Source organism: Panulirus ornatus, chromosome 23 (genome assembly GCF_036320965.1).
Source record: "Panulirus ornatus isolate Po-2019 chromosome 23, ASM3632096v1, whole genome shotgun sequence".
NCBI classification, from domain to species: domain Eukaryota; kingdom Metazoa; phylum Arthropoda; class Malacostraca; order Decapoda; family Palinuridae; genus Panulirus; species Panulirus ornatus.
In genome coordinates this window covers 9,591,012-9,614,712 of record NC_092246.1, presented here as the reverse complement: position 1 = coordinate 9,614,712, position 23,701 = coordinate 9,591,012, and the positions used below count along the sequence as shown (strand labels likewise).

Below are 23,701 nucleotides of genomic sequence, written 5' to 3'. Positions count from 1 at the left end.
TCCCCATCCCAGAAACGCAAAGAACAACGACAATCAACAGTCCTTATTGATGTCACTGGCAGCCACAGACCACACCTCCTCACTCAGCTTCGCGGTCATTGAAGTGATGCAAAACCATCGCGAGGGAGGCGGTCACTCTACCGATAAGCGATACGATATGAAAATTAGACAGGTTGGTGGTGCAGTCTGGGCGACAGTCAGACGCAGGGATAACCCCCAGTCAGCTGCTAATGTCACCGACGGGACCCATCCTGGGGAAGATCTTCCTATATACCGACCTTGTAACAGACAAGGAGCGAGTGGAAAGACAGCTCCGTCGAAGTAATGCGAGAAGCTCTGCCACGGGATGTGATGTTACCAGACGTGTCATGGAACCAAACCAGTACATCGGGATAATTTTAGGTAAAGATGATCGATTGGGTCACCACTGGTATACCCCCCGAGGTCCTATGGTCTCCTGCGAGACTCCTCTCAACAATGGTAAAGTTCTCGCTACTATGATGTCCGAGAGGTCTATCAGGGACTCCGTGTTGGGACGCATCATTAGAATCTGCTAATCGTCGACGCCAGAACGCTTACAACGATGGTCGTCAGAAAGACTCTCGAACTCCATCGGCGGAAGAGATCCTTTCCAACTCAAGTGGTAACAAATGGAGATCACGTCAAAAGTCAATGCCATCGTCATCGAGGACCAAAGAGCAGATGATACCCTCCCGGAAATACGACAGTATGCGAACCAAAAGCAGTTCTTCGACAAGGGAAATGGGATCGTCCTGTGAAGAGATCAAGACTGTACGAAAACGTAGATTCAAAGTTGGATGAGGCTAAGCTTAAGTTCATTGGGCTAGTGGAGTACTATACTGACTTATAAAGATGGGACAGTCTAGTGGACCGCGAGTGGACAAATGGGTCTCTGACATAACATAGAGGCGTCCTTCTTCCCTGTCCAACATCGAGGAAGATATTCTGTAAATGATCCGATCCTGTAACTTCTGTCAACGAACTGCTGACAAGGGAAAGGTTTCACAAGAGTGCCTCTTCAACCCTTCCCGATTCTATCACAACCTTTCAAAGGTGCCCCCGACTGATTTCATGGGGCTAATGAATCCCAGAGCTACGAAAAGTATCCATGTGTTTCCAGACCATTGGTATATTTCGCAACGAGATGGCCGAAGGCTGTGTCATTCAAGAGTACCAACACTGCTACGGTAGCAGAGGCTGTCTCTTTCTCTCTCTCTCTCTCCTCCCCCAAGTACTCTGCAGAGTGGATATCCCGAAAGAAGTTTTCTTTGTTGGGTTTACAGTTTACCTTCCTAGGGAGTGGATGAGGTCTATGGACCCCTCACCATTAAAGGATTAAGAACTGTACCCTACCACCCTCAGCGCACTGGTTTCTGCGGGAGGTTCACTCAAATTTTAAAGAAGATATTGAAGCGTGCAGCCGCCGAGCGACCTAAAGAGTGGCCACAGCATGTTGTTCCGTCCCTAGCTGCTTACAGGGATGCACCACTGAGTAGTTTGAAGGTTTCCTCTTTTCGAACTACTCACTAGAAAGGCTTTTAGGGGGCTACCTCTACAAACTCCTCTTGAGCCATAGGATGACGAAAAGATTCGTCTGAGGTCAGGACTACGTATTAGTCTATTCTAGATCTTGAAGATCGCATCTCCAAGCAAACCTACGAGATCACCAGGGAAGAGTCACTTTAGGCACAAATAGTACAGAACCACAACGATCAGTGTTCCAAATAAGATGCTTCGAAGAAATAGAACCGTTCACAAGTTTCTTGTACGTTTCGTTGTTCTGGTGACATGAAATATCGAGTATTGGGAGTTGGCCAAGATGACACTTTAGCTTTTGTGGAAACGCTAGGATCACTTATATTGAGACTGATACTAGCCAGTAGGGGACGTTAGTCAACCCTCTGGTTTCCGAGCTTTGTCAAAGCGAGGCAGGGGAGGATACGAACACGAACAGAAAATTATGTGCACGCTAGAGCCAACTGATCCGCGGGAGGGTCATCAAGAAATATGATGAGGTGTTCTCTGATACACTCCAGGTTTGCCTCAGTGGAGCCCCATAAAACAGAACTTTGCTGACAAGATGTCTCTGCGATTCAGACCGTAACCCCATACCTTAAGGCAACAGACTGCATCAATGGTAGAAGCGTTATTGCGCTCCAGCCATCACCCTACTGTAGTCCTACAGTCGTGGTGAACAAGAAAGATGAAGAAGTACGTGTCTGTGGCCAACTCAGGGATCCAGGTACTGTCCCTCACCTTAATGACGAGCCTTTGTCATACCATAAAGCCATGTTGGGCAGACTGACTAACTCCTCCGTCTTCACCAAGTTGGGTATCGCAGACGAATTCTCTCAGACGCCTTTACACCCCTAGAGACAGGAACTGACTGACCTTCGGCACACTGAAAGGTCTTCGATCGCACTCCACGACCGATCTGAACAAGACAAGGAGGAAGGTCCTGGTTAATGATATACCAGAGGTGTAGTTATTAGCGAGCGATGAACAGATTCGCAGTAGCCGTTTCCAAAATCATAGATTCGCTGCTGGAACAAGTCCTACTGTGTTTGAAGTACTGTAAGGTGACACTCAGACCCAGCGGTAATGACATTGCTAAGCACCAGCTTGAAATCCTAGTTCACATCGTAGGAAACGGAATTAAACGCTGCTAGGAGAACAAGTTGACGAAGATTAAGCTTGGCCCTACAATCTTAATACGAAGAAGGACGTGCGCCTCACCCGTAAATTTAGCGGAATATTATGAGGTTTCGTGGGATATATAACCCCTGCTGCCCAAAAGCTGTATGAGATGTTTAGGGAACACTAGCCAAACAAGGTTAATTTGGTCGTCAACACGATAACAACCCTTCTTGCGCCAACCTTGATCCCAACTTGGGGTTTATCTTGCGTCTGCGCAGGGTGTCGGTGGAGTTCAGATGGAGAAAAAATCTGAAGGGGAAGAATCTTTCTTTCGGTCTATTTCACTCGGGAACTGAAGTTCGCCTTTGTCCTTTGTCGGAGGACTGAGGAACTTTCGCCACCTCAGGATCCTACAGGAACGCCAGCGCCACGCTGATCAGATAAGGTCAGTTGCTTCCAACGATGCAAGTTCGCCATCAAATACGTTGAGGGTCAGCTTGACGTGGGGCGCTGTCGATCTCCCGGCGAAAATGCTCTCAACAGGAGAACAGAAGGCGAGCTCCTCCGCCTTTAGTTACCCCAGTAGGTCGCTGCCACTGTGGACAGTCAAGGGAGTGACGTAACCCGATCAAACGTATGTGGAATCTGATGACTGGTTCTTGTTTGACTCACTAGGGAACACTGTCTGCTCACTCAGTTCTTCCCTTATGAGTATGTCTGTATACCTAATGAATAGAATTACTACCAAAGGAACTTAACTGCCTAATTCCATCGTTGAATTCGAGCTATATATTGCACTTGTATTGGAGTTTATGCTTTTACATAACTTAGGTTCGTAAGAGGTTTAGATTTACATCAAACGATCCTCCTTTACCTCAACATTTATATCGAAACCTTTCCTCAGTATTTTTCTTTTCCTTGGAAAGGAATCAAATGTTTTATGTCAGTCTATGAAAGCTGAGATATAGCCTACAAAATCGGTATTTGAACTTTCTATCACTGTCGGTGTATGAAATCGAGTCGAGATAAGAAACGTTCCCCAGAAAAAGTTTATTCGAACCTTCGAAAAAGATTCAGGAAAAGCGTTCGCAGTCAAACAGCCGAAAACCCTACGACAATAACTTTAACATGAGCATAAATAAACACGGCACCAGCGGAAAAGGTAAACATACTTGAAGTGTTGGAGGGCCTGGGGCGGCCTTGAGCGTCGAGAGAGAGCCGGGTGTGGGCGGGAGTAAGATCGACACCCGGCTCGAACTGACGGTCGACCCCACGCTTTGGTACATGTGAGCCAGGCTCGGTCACTGGTTCTCCCAGCGTTTTGCATATTCTTTAGTCTCGCTTGACGAACCCAGAAAGACACAGCAGAATGTTTTGTATCTTCCAATTTCCAAAAGAAAAAAAGAACAAATTGTCTTCATATGTTTGTGAAGATAGATTAGTACATTATTCTTTTAGCACGGTTACACCAGACGGAATATCGATACAAGTTATCTCCACGCAAGTCTATGGATGAACCAGAGCCGAGAGGATCCGAAGCCTCGTCTGAAGCCTGGACAGTCATCATGAAACAGTGGAGCAAGGCAGTCGTCACATAGGGAACAGCCGTACTGGGACGTGTAACATTGTTCCACAACCATTCTGCAGCCTTCATGTGCGCCTCATGGTAGGTCACGTTCCCAATACGTCCATAAGTGTTCTATCTCTCTTCCATCTCCTGAGTCTCGTACTTCCTCCTTTCAGTATGCTCTTCGTGTAGGTCCTTAGACCATAATCGACCTCCTTCTTCCTTGCTCGCGTTTCAGTAGTGTGTGTGTGTGTGTGGAAGGGTTGACCTTGCTTCCTCTTGCCGTGGGGTGAAGGGTACTCGTGTTGTTATTACCGCCCTCGTCCTCCACATTTTTTCTTTTTTCTTTCTTAGATTAAACAAGAAAAAAGACTTGATAATGACAAATACTACAATAATCCCTTAACGAGCTACTGTACTAAGGGGCTTCATTATGTCGTAAATAATGAGACAGTCTTACCATTAATTAGTGGCTGGATAACGCCAAGTGCCCAAGAGGTAATAGAACTCCCTAAGAGGTTTAAGTACTCCCACACACTTCTCAAGGAGGCGAGAGACGCTCCTCTGTGTTAATACCGTACTTAAGTGGCTCCCACCACCCGAAGCAAGTCACCAGGAGGAGGCAACGGAAGACCTGCTGCCCGAACCCTGGTGAAGCTCCTCCCTCACGTGTGTGGCTGACGGTAATCCCCATCAAGGAATCCGCCTTTGGTCTGGGTTTATGATGAAATCCTCCTTTTTATTTTGGTTTCTGGGGAACGCTTCCCCCTCCCCTTGTTCTGGGGTTAGAGGCCTGTATCTGGGGTTATGTTTTAAGCCCTCTTTTGACAGGGTCATTACGATAAGCCGCCGCTTATTTTCTGGGGTTATGGTCATAACCTCCTTCATCTCGGGTTATGAACAGCTTCCCCATGTTCTGGGGTGACGAGGGAAAATCCCCCATTGTCTGGAATCATATATACCAACATTGTTTTCTCTGGGGCTATGATGAAAGTTCCTCATCATGTGGTGATAATAATGATCACCCCCCCCCCCTTTTTATTTCTAGGATGATGGTAGACTTCCTCCATATCCCACCTGAGGGCATGTTTAGTAGTCGAGACGACTATGATCGTCTTTGGTCTCCTGGGAAAAAATGGTAATGGACAAAGGCCTGCGGGAGACTGTGATGGGAGAGAGAGGAAGTGAGGCAGTACTGTACACATATGCTTTTATGAGCCATGTAGAAGAGCGATAGAGAGATGGCTGGCGGTAGTGGCTTTTAGGGATAATCTTACTCCATGAGAATGTCCCTCGAGGAAGCTGAAAGAGGGAGAAGAGTCTGGAGAGTTTTCGTTCCATGAAAAAGGTGGTGTGTTCAGAACTTGCGATGCTCCTGTGAGGTACCGAGACTGCTGGTGTGCTGTGACTCAAGGTACAGAGAATGTTGGTTGTGTTCACACCTGTGGCACTCGTTAAGATGTACTAAGATTTACTTAAGCTGGAAGGAACGCATCAGTAACATCATCAGTTCCTCTGACTACCGTCCCTACACCCTTTTTCGTAGACTCAAGACACCTGATGGCCCCCTTCGCCTCAAGTCGAGAACAATTACATAACTTTTATCGTTACTGAAATAGCATGTGCCTTCCTCCGCTGGGGGTCTTCTTCCTCCCTTACCCATGACATAACGTGGTCTGTTGGAAAAGGTCTGCACAAAAGACCATATCGATCATCCACAGTCCCTTGTACACCAACCTCAGCCCAGTGGTCCATCCGACTCTCTTTACAAACCATCTCCTGGACCTCAGCTGACAGGTCGAAAAGAAACTACAGCCTCGCGCCCCCGCCTCCATCACCTGACACCTGGTATCCCTCGTTCCCGAGTCGCAGTCCGGCACCACGAATGCATGGAGCTCGTACAAGAACAGCCTCACCCCAAACATTGTCAGCATCGTGAAAGGAGGATGCTTGAAAGTGAATGCGAATATTAAGAAAAAAAAAAAAGATTCTATTTTCTAAGTGGGATGAGACATCAGTTTGTCATCCCTCTGAATGGCGAAGAACGTGGATATTGTGATGATTAAGACGTTCGGGAGTAAAGCCGCAATCCGGATGGCATTGGTAAAGTTTAAAGTTGAAAGCAGTCACGCAAGCGAGAGAAATCGGGAGAGCACTGGAAGCTCGGGTAATTGGAAGGGGGGAGAGATGTAAGCGTAGAGTGTGCAGCAAGTAGCTTGCATGAAGGACTACTCACCCCACCAACCCTGAACATGTGAATGCGAGAGCCAAGTTCACATCGATCAGGTTAGCTTCGAGAATTTAAGAGCAATTACGGACGCATAACTTGAGTCGTATGTCTGGAAAACAGGAAGACAGATCGAATGAAAAATGAAGATGTGACTAGGATATTTGGTGTGAAGAAGGAGCAAGCCAGGCGCGCGGGAGAAAGTCGCCTCGGGTTGGTACAGCCAAGCAGAACGTACCGCAGATGATGGGCTGGTGATGAAGATACATAGCAGGAATGCTGGAAGGTATGCAAGGAGAGGAAGAGGAGGCAGGCCGCGGAAGAAGAGAGAGAGAGAGAGAGAGATAGATAGAGAGAGAGAGAGAGAGAGAGAGAGAGAGAGAGAGAGAGAGAGAGAGAGAGAGAGAGAGAGAATTGACTAGGGCTGTCGGATTCTCTAACGAACATATACTAGAGGAATGAATGAGGGAGAACAGAAGAATGATTGTAGGGGGAGAATCAGATGCAGTGAAATCACATGGTGTCCGGGAGGTATCGTGGGTGGAGACTTTTGGTACCACTGGACGAATCAACTTCCTTTTCAGAGCGAATAAGAAATAAGACATGAAGCACTTACGTAAGCTTAGGAGTCCATGTTTCCCCTCTTAACACACTGAGCGTGGGTTTTCAGGAAGTGTAAGGAGGGTGATGTGAGAGGCTGTGTGCACACCGCCTGACCCCACCCAGTGAAAACTGGGTTTAGAGAGGATGCAGAGACTATACAATATTTCAAGGCGTACTGAGATGAGGTGAGCCATTCCTTTAAGGCACCCGGTAACCTAGTCATATTATCCTGTGTCGCACTCCCTCTCCAGGCGACGGTAATTCTTGCTGGCGAAAGTTTAGCATATTTTCCCACACGCTTGTTCTTGACGCTATATATATATATATATATATATATATATATATATATATATATATATATATATATATATATATATGTATATATTATATATTATATATCGATTGTTCCTTCTCATCATTGTGGGTGTGGTCAGAGAAGCTCGAACGAGAGATGTGTAAGGAAGAATTAAATGTTTTGGACGTTGAAAGACTTGGGCGCTTCAGTCTCAGAAGATCCGAAGCATCGAGGTACGAGTCCTGTCTGAACTTAGTTCAAACAGACCTGGTAACATGTCTTATATGAGAGATCTATTAGGCTGGGACACTCTCTCTCTCTCTCTCTCTCTCTCTCTCTCTCTCTCTCTCTCTCTCTCTCTCTCTCTCTCTCTCTCTCTCTCTCTCTAATAACCAGAACACTATAGAAATTACAAGGTTACGTTAAGGGTTGAATGAGTATCAGCATTTGAGGCTTCGGATGGTTTCGGTACCTTGCTAGACAAGAACACCAAACTGGACCTTTTGCCTTATACAGTACAATCACAAATTTCCCCACTGTACGATCTCTACGTCCAACTTTTACAACTACGTATTGCAACGGATATTTTGAGTGACTGGACGTTAAAATCAGATTACACTTGCGCTATTGTTCACCATCTTTAGCATTAAATGTTTAATAGCGAGACGTGGAAGGTAAAGGGATCCAGAACCTTAAACCAACCGGCAGTGTCCTCCCAGGGGTTGTGATGGATCGCTCGTAATCCCGTAACTATATCAAGTGACGCTAACTGATGGATCGGCTGTTACGACTCTTTGCCCAGGCAAACTTTCCCCCTCCAGAAAAAAAAAAGAAAAGAGGGAGGGGGAGAGAAGCCGAAAGTGGACCGTTTCGATGCGGGTTTGAACCTTTACTCCATCATGAACTTGGATAGACAAAAGTGGTTTGGGAATGCTAAGTACACATGTATGTACACTACCTCATATATATATATATATATATATATATATATATATATATATATATATATATATATATATATATATATATAAAACCACCCACATATTTCATCGTTTTACAACGTCATTGAATACTGAACACTGTCATGTAAATGTGATACATTACAGTCCCTGTGGAGATATTTCCCAATACGTAGTGGCGGATTTACCGACTGTGCAATAACCCTTCCACCCCGTAATTAGCTGTGCAAATCTAGTTACCCAAATTATTTCTGATACTTAAAGGATATATAAACTGCTACGTTTTTTACTTGATATTAAATGCATTACTCGACAAACACACTGACTGTGAGCCTCATGATTGCTATATTACGAAGTAGGTTCGTAGATTACTAGCGGTTGCCACTCGTCTCTGTATACTATGTAGTGGAAGTCATTAAACTGTTAAACTCGTTCTTATATGGCAACTCTCACTATAAATCCAAATGAAGAAAGGAAAATTAGCTGAAAGTGTAAAAATAGAAAATTGAGATTTTTAGTCAAGTGGACACACGCATCTCTTCTGGGATTTAATGATATCAAGTCGTTGTGGTTTATTCTTATCTTGTTTCTTTTTTGTGTTTTTTTTTGACTTGCAATTAAACACATGAGCACATTCGTCTATCCACTCTCACTCTTAGATACTTTGGGCTAATGTTGTCTGTAAAGGAAGAAAAAAAAGAAGAGAATGTGTGTTTTACACGAAGAAATTGGCATTGTATGATTTGAAAATCACTATGTACGTAAAGTTCTGTAAACTCGGATTGAGGGCATTAATGTTATATATATATATATATATATATATATATATATATATATATATATATATATATATATATATATATATATATATATATATATATTCTTTCTTTCATACTATTCGCCATTTCCCGCGTTAGCGAGGTAGCGTTAAGAACAGAGGACTGGGCCTTTGAGGGAATATCCTCATCTGGCCCCCTTCTCTGTTCCTTCTTTGGGGGGGGGGGGAAAGGGGGGGAGGATTTCCAGCCCCCCGCTCCCTTCCCCTTTTAGTCGCCTTCTACGACACGCAGGGAATACGTGGGAAGTATTCTTTCTCCCCTATCCCCAGGGATATATATATATATATATATATATATATATATATATATATATATATATATATATATATATATATATATATATAATTATTTGAAAAGTGAAGAAGCAAGAGGAAGGCCAACGTTAAAGAAGAGAGTTAAAACCAGGCAAGAATTTGCTCTGCCGGCGCGGGAATATGTCCAATATTATCACAGGGTAAAGACGGCCGGGGGGCGTGACCCAGGGGCGGCTCGGAGGAGGTTGAGAGGCTGGGGAGGGAGGTGGTAGGAGGAGGAGGAGGGGCGCTAGCGTCAGGAATGCAATATAATATAATAATGAGGTGAACAGTAGCGTGGGATGTATTATGAGAGGGCGAGATTGAGAGGAACTGCCTGCTGGTGGTGAGAGCGAGCGAGGAGCAGGATGAGAAGGGGGGGGCCCCGTAAAGACTTGGTGGGTCATCCATCTCCCCCGTCCTGTTGATCGCTGGTGGATGGTAACCTGTGATACCGCTTTATAAAGGAGTTAGGTAGGCCATGACATCCACCACTGTGGTGGGTGGTGGTAGATATGGCCAGTCTGAGGCCACGACGTCCACCACTGTGGTGGGTGGTGGTGGATATGGCCAGTCTGAGGCCACGATGTCCACCACTGTGGTGAGTGGTGGTGGATGTGGCCAGTCTGAGGCCACGATGTTCGACACTGTGGTGGGTGGTGGTAGATATGGCCAGTCTGAGGCCACGATGTCCACCACTGTGGTGGATGGTGGTAGATATGGCCAGTCTGAGGCCACGACGTCCACCACTGTGGTGGGATGTGGTCAATTTGACACAAATACCAGATACAGTTGCTAGCACTTATACTGCTGTCACACACACACACACACACACACACACACACAACATACATAAGTTTAAGAAGTTGTATGACTAAAGAATATTCACGAATCCCCACAATTGTAAAATTCCTCCCCGTACAAAATCGGTTATTACAGAACGTAATACACACACACACACACACACACACACACACACACACACACACATGTATTCCTATTAGTCCAGGGGGAAAATGAAACACGATAAGTTCCCAAGTGCACTTTCGTGTAATAATCACACCATCAGTGGAGATACAACAAAGAAATATGAGTCAGTTGATATACAACGAAGAGACCATGTCTTCCAGCTGCTCCAGAGAGAATTCTCACGAGGAGAGAGATTGGAAAAGTTTCCCCTCAGAGAGATGTAGTCAACGCGCAAGTGTTCGTTCGTTCGTCCCTCCCTCGTCCACTCTGTATTTCCCTCCTGTATGATAGCGAGAGTTTATCGGTAAAATGACCATTGGACAAGCAGAATGACCAGAATCATTGACTGGGGTTGATGTATATCTTGCGCTACTGTTTTGTCCCCGTGGTCCGTACGTTAGGTGTACGTTAGGGTCCGTGGACGTTAGAAGCACAAGAACCACCCACCCCCTCCCATCCCCCACGAGAAAACGGGAAGTGTGTCGACTGAGAACCTGGAGTGGATATATCTGGAGAGAGTGACGTCAAGAGCTTCCTTGTGGGGTCCGTCTGTACTTCTTTTTCTTTTATTTCTTCTCCTACATAGAAAACGTGCACTCAAGTATACCTGGCCCAAGTCTTCTCGGCGTTTTGATAACACTGATGGACGTCTCATCTTCGTCTCTGGGATGATTGTTCTTGGGTTCCTGATCCATTTTCTTTATCCTTTACTCTGATTAAGGAGGTAAGTCCTTTTGCTTAAAATGCCCTCATGCTGTCTGTACTGAATGGTCTCATTCGTTCCATTACTCGAAAAAAGAAAAAAAAAAACTATAAACGAACCTGGAACCTGGGCTGGGATCATCAAGAGTTAAAAAGAGATTAGAAAAAAATGGTAAATAGCTATGCTACCTGAGCTCTGACCAGAGGCCATGTTCTCTCTCCATCGCTCGCTGCGTTTCGTCCCTTCGACTTATGATTTTTGTATAATAGAAAGAAAAAAAGGGAAAAAACCTATCGGCCGAAATGACTGTAAAGAAGAATGGCCAGGTATTTCATTTCGTTTTCAGTTAGATGAAATACCTTTACTTCAGAATCGTCTCAGATAATCGTGGAGTGGAGGTGTGATAACAGTGCGCGGGTCAGCCTGGTGGCCTGTGTGTGTAGATCACCCCGGGAGAACAAGAATCCATAACAAGTGAGCATCTGAGGTCCTGATATGGATATTTTCGTCTTTACACCAACGAGAATATTTCATTCCTTTTCTCGAGCAGTTACGTCCATGAAATTCTCATGTATCATGAGTTCTTTCTTCATTTACTTTGGTGTGTATCAGAGCTAATTGACACAGGTTTTGTGTCCAGAAAAATATCGTACACCTGCTATGCAAGGTGGCAAGTAGCGATGCCTAGGGTGAGGCTGTGGCTCAACGCTTGGAGACTTAACCCCCTCCGATTCACTACATCAGTGAGGCGGTGCTGGACGGCCCCCACTCCACCACATAACTCCTATTATTCCCCCCTGGACGCCCTGCACCACTAGAGTCACCAGGGGGCCTCAACATGCCATATTTTTCTCGGCTGAGGTACAGGTCTAGGTCTACACACAGCACAGCTGCAATTGGGGGTGGACAGAGGATAACCTTCGACCTCTGTACTAGTCGAGGTAAGAGGCTACAAGGTGATTGATCCACACCTCGATGACTCTATGGTAATACAAGAAATTACATGGGATCCCAGAGGATCCAGGGCATATCAAGAGGCCGCAGAAGGACAGCTATGGAAAGGACAGGCGATTCCATCTCACTAATAGATGCACCAACCCAATACCACATCCTTAAAAGACCAACAGAATATCAACTTCCTTTAGAGAATCTTGACAGAGATATGCTCTAAAAGCAGGAGGTTCCCCTTAAGCAAGAAAAAAGACACACAGGCCAAGTACTCAGTACTCGACTGGAAGATTTATCCCTCAGTCAAATTATCTCTACAAGATCGAGCAGCAACGTCATCCTCGAAGTGATAACCGGGAATATGGACAGGGCGGTAGGATGAACTACCTTGGTTGTCTCACGGTCGTCGTCCAACCCGACTTGTCCTTCAACGGTGAGGACTCCGTCGTCAGTAAAATACTTTCTACGTTTGATCCATGAACGCATGATTTTCAAATATGGTGACTGTACAGAACACAGAACGGAAATTCATGAAGAGAACAGACCGTAATCGAACGTGATTAGTTCTTTGTGTATATAACTTCTTATCGTTTGAGAGAACTTAAGGTGTACCAGTGAATCGTGAGTTAACTGCTCAGAGAAAGACTTTATTGAAGAATTATGAGGCTTTCATCATCTACGAGAGATACAAATATTTTGCCAGTGGACACCAGGGCGTCAGGGTGAGACTGCGAAGGACATTACATAGTAGATACCCGAGTTGGTTGGTGTGTACATACGCGTCTCATACGCTATCACACCACACGAACAGAGAGATCGCGAAACAAAGGCAATAATACACTGGTTTTATAGAGAGTTTGTCTTTGTATATCATCTCACGAAAGCCTACGAGAGTCTCTTAAAACACGGGAAAGCTCCAGAGATCACATTAGAATTAACAGAAGACAAATGTGTACAGTGCAGTTCTGCACCCCTGTCCCAGGACAGTCGTAGTATAACTCTACTCTCCAGCTGCGGGAAAGGATATGTGGTGAAGATCCTGTTCATTTTTTGAACTTCCACGGTCATGTTGGTAACACATGAAGCAGCTGATCAAAGAACATGTCAGAGATGGGGAGGTATGCGTGTGTGTGTGTGTGTGTGTGAGCGGGCGTCTGGTTAATAATTATATATTCCAGTGGTAACAGGAATAATTGGATCTCTCGCCTGGGTGGCTCCCAACAACTGTTTGTCCCGCCGAAAAGTTTACGATAGATAACAAAGGATCCGAGAATAAACAGAGGGGCAAATATTTGGCGGAAAACAATCCAGCTGCGGAACTGTGAGATATTCCAGCATTGAATTCCCTTTGACAGGCTGATTTTATGAGGGAGTCTACTCTACAGTGAAACTTTTTCCCGCTAAAAAACAAAACAAAAAAACAATTTACTGAGACAAATTGTGTTTCCAATTACAGTACAAACAAACGTAACTGGAGCAGATCCAATTGCTTGATGAATAGAAAAAAAATGTAGCTGGTTTGTTCCTTGTTTCTAAACTGGACGAATAGAAACAGTAGTCAATACAGAGGTGTTGTGTAAGCGTGCGAAATTAGGATAAACCAGTTGCTATTCATGACTAATAGCCATTATTGATATATATATATATATATATATATATATATATATATATATATATATATATATATATATATATATATATATATATACCATGTGTGGCGAGGTGGCGATGGGAATGAATAAAGGCAGACAGTGTGAATTGTGTGCATGGGTATATATATGTATATGTCTGTGTGTGTATATATGTGTACATTGAGATATATAGGTATGTATATTTGCGTGTGTGGACGTGTATGTATATACATGTGTATGGGGGTGGGTTGGGCCATTTCTTTCCTCTGTTTCCTTGCGCTACCTCGCAAACGCGGGAGACAGCGACAAAGCAAAATAATAAAATAAATAAATAAATATATATATATATATATATATATATATATATATATATATAATAATAATGATAATAATAATAATAATGTTTATCTCGTTCTGCTGGGACATGCGGAAATGGAGCCCAAGAATCGACAACCCTACTCGAAAATCTGTTCCGCTTCCCAGGTGGGATCATGTCCGGTCTGGCCAGGGCAGGAGGGAAGACGGCCTGTCTCCAGGTGATGCGCTCCGAAGCTTCGAACGCTTCTCCAAAATCGAATCATATATCTATTAGTCCATCACTAGTCCTTCTCGTGGGTTAATTTTCCTTATGATATGCAGTGCATATGATTCTAAACTCACTGTAAGGGAACATCCCTGTATTATAAAGGAGATAGCGATATATGTGAGTGAAATCTTTTCGTCTTCAGTTATTCTTTGCGCGCAGATTCATGCATTGTTTATCACTCGATGCGATAATTATTGGATACTCTGTGGGGCCCAAAGGTCTTAGGCTGGTGGTGGTGGTGGCGAGCTGTGCGGGTGGCTGGGCAGCGAGCTGTAGGTCCCATGTCCCGGTGGGGCGTCGAGTTTCTAGGTCTCGTGTCCTGGTAGGGCGGCCGGCTGTGTGGGCTCGTGCCGAACGAGTTCCTCACCTCAGCCATCGTTGTTCCCGGTTGTTCATACATGTGTGGAAGAGCTTTAGGACAGAAGACCAAGAATAGTCTGTTCTCCCTGGCAGGGCGCATGTCTGAGGGATAGTATGTCCTGAAGGCGGTGACGAAGGTGGCCTGGGAGCGAGGCTGACACGTTGGGGAGGTAGTGGAATGAAGAGGGGGAAAAACATAGCAAAATAGGAATGATAAAGTTGACAGAAGGACAAGTGTTCGTCTCTCAGGTACTCGTTCTGGACTATAATGTGTACAACACAAATCTTTTTTTTTTACCTCTCATTCCTTCCATTATAACTGCCCCGTTGGTGTCTTCTGGCCACAGCCTTATCTCTGTCTCCCCCCTCGCACAAACACCAACTTTGGCACTTTGTGAAGCGGTCCTCCTTGCGTAGCATTTATAATGACTTCCCTTGGGATCAGTCCTACTTTGCCTGGCTTGGATGCCTCCAGCCACGCTGAACGCGTAACCAGAGTGCCATCTTGGCTAAGATGGACTCCTACGTCCCTTCTGCTCAATATTTGTCCTCCAGTAATGACCTAAAGTACCTTCCCTTTACTCGATCTGCCTTGACTTCTCCTCAGTAACTTCTGCAGTTCATGATTTCGACCGTGCCATTTCGGAGAGGGAAAAAAGACGCAGGAGGGACGGGTACACGTGACGGAATATGATCCTTCACTCGACGAAATGATAATGAAGCAAAACTTGTTCGTGTGGGTTGGCAGGAAGTTGAAAGGCAAGGGAGATTATGGCCCCCAGGGACACAGAATTTCATCTTAGCTGCGGAATTTTTTTTACCTAGAAGAAATCATGAGAGAGTCAGGTGCTTGGGGGAAAGTGGAAATAAAAGTGAAAGCTAACGGAACAGGGAGGAAAACGGTGTGAAGATATGCAGATGACGAAGCCGCTCCGCGAGACGTTGCGGCATGTGAATGGAGTTGGTAAAGTTACGTCTTGTATATAAATAAGGCCGGGAAAGTATGCAGAAGTCGGGACGGTTGCGTTCAAGGCGCTCTGTCAGGCCGCGAACAATAAGTCGAACGGGCAAGAGCCAGTGAAAGTTCAGGGTTACGACATTTCAATAACGTTGTCACTACAAGGGACGAAACGAAGCAGAGCTGTTCCGAGTCTCGGACCCACGAATCCAAAACTCTGGATCATGTTTTTGGAAGGAGCAGTCATCAGTCGTGAGGGGGTGATGGGGTTGGAGCGGGACAACGCTCTTTTCTGTATGACACAGAGCAACGGCGGGCGTTTGGCAGTGCCAGCAGAGGGCCGAGGTTGCGAGTGAATTTCGGACGGTCTATCGAGTGAGACACCAAGCCGCGTGAAGCCCCAAAAAACCACTTTCTTCCAGGAGTGTTCCACTCTTGGACGTTCCACATCTGGAACGTTTATTCCATTCGTCCCAGAGGACGTAAACACCATTGTTCCTAAGACATTTTTTTTGCCACGAAAGTAGGTTAAAGAAATAGAGATTATTATGTGACATCCATTCGATCTTTATATGTTGAGTGGTGTTGAGGGCAGTTTTTTAAAGACACGGTTATGTAGATAGAAAATATCACCGTGGCTCATCTATCTCTTTCATCAATGTTAAAGAGGTGCTAAAGTTATCATATTACAGGTGAATGAGCGATTCGAACGTTATCTAGAGTAACTTACGGGACTTTAATTTGCCGTGCTTGGAGTACCGTCATATGGAGAGGTAAAGAGGAGGAAAGAGCTGCAGGGACGAAAGCCTTGAAGGAGTGAGTAGAGGCATGAGGAAGGAGCGGGGAAAAAAGGGTGTAGGAGTGGATGAGAGGATGATTTTGAGATGTTGGCTAATTGCCTGAGAGCGAGAAAAGATCTACTTTTGAGTACTTAGGACGAGATCTTGCCAAAAGGCAGGGCAACCGCGTAACGCTCACCGCACGTCTTGCTCAATGAATAATACTGATTGTTTCTGCAGCCACGCTCGTTAAATGATTCAGTACTAGGTTCATCTGGGACTGACTTCGACCATATATCAAGGTTTCTTTTAAATGTTTCTCTAGTTGTTTCAGGCATGTTTCTTATTTCTCCTGAGGGTACACTGAATAGCCTTTCTATCTTTCTTGCAGGGCTTTTCTATATATCTTTGTTACGAGTGTATTCCTCCGCTATGTTTTCCCGGGCTCGTGACGTAAGCAGGGCGTCTCTATCCTTTTGGGGGTGGGGTGAAGGGGAGTCCGATGCTTCGATCATGTTACTATATTTTGTTATGCTACTGTGTTATATTGTGCTTTCGTTTTATTGTTTTCACTGTTACTAAAATTTATTCTAAACTTTGTATTGCTTCTAATACCGGAAGTATAATACTTCAGTGTTAGTATGTAATTCGAATCAACATTATTGGTTTCGAAGCGACGTTTCGACTCTGTTGTGTCGGATAGGAACTATTGTTGGTGGTTTGCACTCCACACAGGGAGTAGCGGGCGAGCTGTGGCTGAGTTGTCTCTTTCTGTAATTTTATTGTCAATGTTTAAGGTTCCACCATTTCATTATATGTTTTGTGTATATGATTGGTGTTATAAAGTAATTGTGGACACTATAGATTCTTTTTTTACTTTGTTTTATGCACTTCACTGTTAATCTACCCCGGTAGTGCGTCCCTTTCAATGAACCTGAATAATAGTAAACAACTATCTATTATTCAGGGGATTTGTTTGAACTGTTTCGATCAACCCCCCTGGGGTCGTAACGTTGTTGTTTGCTTTTTGATATAATGATGGTTTTGTTGCAGGCATATTGTCTCTGTTTCTCTTCCCTCTTGAGAGGACTTTCAGTCCAGAATGTTACCCTTCATCCTTTAGTTCGTTGCTAGGCTTATGTCTTCGTCCCAGGCTGTAAAGCCCACGTTCTTTCAGCCCCTCGAAGTGGTTCATATGTTCCATACCCATCTATTTTGCAGGTGAAGTGGATCATGCATTCTCTCATTTTCTTTGGTTGGTAGCCGTACGGCACAGCAGGATCTTATTTTGGTTATCGAGTGGTTGAGGGAGGACGCCCATTACTGGCGACCAAAATTGTGATTGTGAATACTCGTATTGATTGGGCACCTCTGGACAGTAGTAAAGATAGCCAGAGGAAGTGCATTTGGTTGATATGCAGCTGCTAAAAGACTATGATTATCAACTTGGGTTTAAGGTGAACGATGTTGACAGAGTTACCCATGATCAAGAACCTGCCCACGACACCGTACCGTGCTAGAGGAAATGGACCAATGGAGAAGTACACTAGCACGTAAAAGACAGAGTCTTGAGGTGTGTGTGTGTGTGTGTGGAACGGGCCTCTCAAGGCCTGGTGTATACAGGTTTAGAGGAAATGGACCAATGGAGAAGTACACTAGCACGTAAAAGACAGAGTCTTGAGGTGTGTGTGTGTGTGTGTGTGTGTGTGGAACGGGCCTCTCAAGGCCTGGTGTATACAGGTTTCTACCCATAGTTCTCCTCTCCACACACTGTTAACCACCCCAAACAGGTACAGAGCTTTCTCTCTTCGAGATGGAGTACAGGGTACGCGTGAGCGTACCGAGAGAGCTCCGGGACTTGGAGGAATATGATAATAGCACTACCTACTGGTGTGTACTCCCAAGTAAAGTTATGGCGAGTCCCAGCAGACTGGCTCAGGAGAGACTTGTGAGGAAACTCGAGTACACACACATCCTACAATAAACAGACCACCGTTAGGTAACTCATTGCGGTCGATGGCTCCGTCGCCCGAGAAATATATTCGAGCGAAAAGAACCGCATCAATGCTGGGAAAGAAAGGTCGAGGGGATTATGTGATTGAGGTAAATGGACAACGTACGATTTTTCCTGGAAACATGCTACACAAACATATTCCCAACTGGGAGGTTTCGGCTTGTGTGAAAGGTCAGTGTGGTTGTGCAGACCGACAGCATCCACGGGAACCCGGATGCCTAACCTACTTTCGACTTCCATAACACATAGCGAAACCTGGAGATAAGTGACCCATTTGGGGATGTTAGCCAAAGCCACATTAAGTGAGTGAGTTTTTCAGCCGATGGAGCGAGATGATGCTCATAACGTCCAGAGAGAAGATTAGGAATTCTTCCCCCATAGAAAAGGGTGGTATTTATGAGTTTGTCATTAATTTCTTGGATAAGTCTATGGTTGATAAAAAAAGAAAAAGCTTACGAATTCGTTTAGATGGAGCGTTTATTGCAGCAGCTTCGTTGGATTTGGGTCCTGTATTGGAGTAGCTTCGTTGGATCTAGATCCTGTACTGGAGCAGCTTCATTGGATTTAGATCCTGTATTGGAGCAGCTTCGTTGAATCTAGATCCTGTATTGGAACAGCTTCGTTGGATCTAGATCCTGTATTGGAGCAGCTTCGTTGGATCTAGATCCTGTACTGGAGCAGCTTCGTTGAATCTAGATCCTGTATTGGAGTAGCTTCGTTGAATCTAGATCCTGTATTGGAGTAGCTTCGTTGACTCTAGATCCTGTATTGGAGCAGCTTCGTTGGATCTAGATCCTGTACTGAAGCAGCTTCATTGGATTTAGATTCTGTATTGGAGCAGCTTCGTTGAATCTAGATCCTGTATTGGAGTAGCTTCGTTGGATCTAGATCCTGTATTAGAGCAACTTTGTTGGATCTAGATCCTGTATTGGAGCAGCTTCATTGACTCTAGATCCTGTATTAGAGCAACTTCGTTGGATCTAGATCCTGTATTGGAGTAGCTTCATTGGATTTAGATCCTGTATTGGAACAGCTTCGTTGAATTTCGGTCCTGTATAGCAGCTGCTTCGTTAAGTTTCGATCCTATGTTGGAGCACCTGCGTTGACGTTAGATCCTATGTTGGAGCACCTGCGTTGACGTTAGATCCTATGTTGGAGTAGCTGAAGCCTCTCTCGTTCTCTTCTCAGTTGAGCCGCGGTGCAGTAGTGGACGAAGTACTGTGGACAGACAGATCCGGGGAGGCCGCAGATCGAGAGGGTTGCTGCACGGGTGACAGACGAGACGATGGAGTTTTTACAATTTCGAGAACTAGGAGGTCAACTGATGGACACTGTTGCCTGTGCATGGGAGTGCTTCATATTACCACTATCCAAGCTCTCTGTCATCTGTGTGAAGGGTCCTTGGTGGCTTTCATCGCAAAGGTTCACCAGCTCTTGTGTACGCCATAGTGCTTGATGTTTTAAGAATTTCGAGCGTTAAAGTAAAAGCGTCATGGTATTTGTTCAGTGGTCCACATGACTGGAGTATGACTAATGGTTGGTTGTATTTCTGGCGACCATTTGTCCTTATCTTTCGCTAGTGTACTGGACCAAATACATTTTCATTTCGTGGGTATCTTCATACGAATAGTGGAATTTGGCCTATGCACTGTACGCAAGTAAAGAACGTGCCCAAAGGGCATGTGAACCTGATAGAGGGTAGTGAGGTTAGGTTGGGTCTCTTGTTGTTTTGACAGAGGGAGGGAAGGAGTGTGGTTGGAATGGAGCTGCATGAAAGAGAGAGAGAGAGAGAGAGAGAGAGAGAGAGAGAGAGAGCGCTGAGGACGGGGCTTCTGGCTAGGGTGAACCGTGAGGGAGATTCTGATTGAGAAGGGAGAAGTAAGGGAGAGAGAGATTGATAACCAGAAAAGCAAAAGATAAAGTTGGTAAGGTATGACGGGTTAGTCAATATATATATATATATATATATATATATATATATATATATATATATATATATATATATATATATATATATATATTATGCAAGAGTTTTGGAAAGAGGGGCAAGTATGAAGTCTGTTGGGGATGAGAGAGCTTGGGAAGTGAGTCAGTTGTTGTTCGCTGATGATACATCGCTGGTGGCTGATTCATGTGAGAAACTGCAGAAGCTGGTGACTGAGTTTGGTAAAGTGTGTGAAAGAAGAAAGTTAAGAGTAAATGTGAATAAGAGCAAGGTTATTAGGTACAGTAGGGTTGAGGGTCAAGTCAATTGGGAGGTAAGTTTGAATGGAGAAAAACTGGAGGAAGTAAAGTGTTTTAGATATCTGGGAGTGGATCTGGCAGCGGATGGAACCATGGAAGCGGAAGTGGATCATAGGGTGGGGGAGGGGGCGAAAATCCTGGGAGCCTTGAAGAATGTGTGGAAGTCGATAACATTATCTCGGAAAGCAAAAATGGGTATGTTTGAAGGAATAGTGGTTCCAACAATGTTGTATGGTTGCGAGGCGTGGGCTATGGATACAGTTGTGCGCAGGAGGATGGATGTGCTGGAAATGAGATGTTTGAGGACAATGTGTGGTGTGAGGCGGTTTGATCGAGTAAGTAACGTAAGGGTAAGAGAGATGTGTGGAAATAAAAAGAGCGTGGTTGAGAGAGCAGAAGAGGGTGTTTTGAAATGGTTTGGGCACATTGAGAGAATGAGTGAGGAAAGATTGACCAAGAGGATATATGTGTCGGAGGTGGAGGGAACGAGGAGAAGTGGGAGACCAAATTGGAGGTGGAAAGATGGAGTGAAAAAGATTTTGTGTGATCGGGGCCTGAACATGCAGGAGGGTGAAAGGAGGGCAAGGAATAGAGTGAATTGGATCGATGTGGTATACCAGGGTTGACGTGCTGTCAGTGGATTGAATCAGGGCATGTGAAGCGTCTGGGGTAAACCATGGAAAGCTGTGTAGGTATGTATATTTGCGTGTGTGGACGTGTATGTATATACATGTGTATGGGGGTGGGTTGGGCCATTTCTTTCGTCTGTTTCCTTGTGCTACCTTGCAAACGCGGGAGACAGCGACGAAGCAAAAAAAAAAATATATATATATATATTATCCCTGGGGATAGGGGAGAAAGAAAACTTCCCACGTATTCCCTGCGTGTCGCAGAAGCCGACTAAAAGGGGAGGGAGCGGGGGGCTGGAAATCCTCCCCTCTCATTTTTTTTAATTTTCCAAAAGAAGGAACAGAGAAGGGGGCCAGGTGAGGATATTCCCTCAGAGGCCCAGTCCTTTGTTCTTAACGCTACCTCGCTGACGCGGGAAATGGTGAATAGTATGAAAAAAAAAAGTATATATATATGTGTGTGTGTGTCTGTGTGTGTGTGTGTGTGTTTTAGCTAAGGGGCAAGTTAAGGCAGAACATGACGGGGTCGCAGCTGCTCCCTGGCCGGTCAAATGGCTGCTCTCTCTCACACCACTAGGCTTTTACGGCACGACACGGCGTCGAGCCCTCGTCCCATTACTTCCAAGCCTTCCTCTGTGAGAACCATTTTGAACTCTTTGTAGCTCCTGGCATATTTTTTTACACCGAGCCTCTTAAACTCGTTCTCTTAATTCCTTCTCCTGTTTAAGGTCCTCTTTGGCCCACAGTTTATTCGTGATGAATTTGTGATAAAAAAAAAAAGAATGAAAAATTTTGGCTGGATTTCCTTTCTCGCCCACAATGTGTTCAAAGTTTCTCTGCTCCTTTCATAACTTGCTGTGCTCGTTCCTGTCTCCTATACCTGCGCTTTCCACATTTTATTTTGTTGACAAATATCTTTCTATTTTCTTTCGATCCCCCAATTATTTATAATCACCCCAAGACCAAATTCTATGAGAGTCTATGTATTACTTTAGGAACTTTGGAAAGGCTCCTGTTGCCCAAGACTGCACCACTTCCAGTCGCAAGGGAGATGTAGATTCCTTTGGAGTGAGAAGGTCTTTGAGACTGTACTCCCATCCTTGCCAAATGTGACTTGTCACTCTCGGTGTAGAATAGAGTTGGCAGAGTCCGGTAACTCTACAGTCTACCACTTGCAGACATGGATACCCCTTAAGATCTAATTTCACTGAGACTTCGAGAAATGGCCTACAGTATGACTTTGGAAAAATGAAAGTGTAACGTTGATCAAGTTAAGCTCATTTATTTCTCTTCCAGCGAAACTCCTCAAAACGGAGGGGGGGGGGGGTTGTTATGACCTCATCCACCCCTTTAGCTACGGGTCTGCATTGTGCCTGAGTACTGTGTGTAACGGGGAGGGAGCCTTGCACTCGTGTATATATATATTAATATATATATATATATATATATATATATATATATATATATATATATATATATATATATATATATATATTGGAAAGGATCACAATTTTGCGCGTGATCAAGATATTCCTATGAGTCCACGGGGAAAATGAAACACGAAAAGTTCCCAAGTGCACTTTCGTGTAATAATCACATCATCAGGGGAGACACAAGAGAGAAATATAACAGTCAGTTGATATACATCGAAGAGACGAAGCTAGGACGCCCGTGGACTCATAGGAATATATATATGTATATTTTTTTTTTGTCGCTTTCTCCCGCGTTTGCGAGGTAGCGCAAGGAAACAGACGAAATAAATGGCCCAACCCACCCCCATACACAAATGTATACACGCACACGTCCACACGTCAACCCCGGTATACCACATCGATCCAATTCACTCTATTCCTTGCCCTCCTTTCACCCTCCTGCATGTTCAGGCCCCGATCACACAAAATATTTTTCACTCCATCTTTCCACCTCCAATTTGGTCTCCCACTTCTCCTCGTTCCCTCCACCTCCGACACATATATCCTCTTGGTCAATCTTTCCTCACTCATTCTCTCCATGTGCCCAAACCATTTCAAAACACCCTCTTCTGCTCTCTCAACCACGCTCTTTTTATTTCCACACATCTCTCTTACCCTTACATTTCTTACTCGATCAAACCACCTCACACCACACATTGTCCTCAAACATCTCATTTCCAGCACATCCACCCTCCTGCGCACAACTCTATCCAGAGCCCACGCCTCGCAACCATACAACATTGTTGGAACCACCATTCCTTCAAACATACCCATTTTTGCTTTCCGAGATAATGTTCTCGACTTCCACACATTCTTCAAGGCTCCCAGGATTTTCGCCCCCTCCCCCACCCTATGATTCACTTCCGCTTCCATGGTTCCATCCGCTGCCAGATACACTCCCAGATATCTAAAACACTTTACTTCCTCCAGTTTTTCTCCATTCAAACTTACCTCCCAATTGACTTGA

General features: G+C 44.7%; 1 protein-coding gene across 1 annotated transcript in view; it reads right to left on the bottom strand.

Annotated features, from left to right (window-relative positions):
- Positions 1 to 23,701, bottom strand: part of LOC139756943 (sushi, von Willebrand factor type A, EGF and pentraxin domain-containing protein 1-like) — a 194,148-nt gene that overhangs the window by 131,323 nt on the left and 39,124 nt on the right. The window lies entirely within an intron of this gene.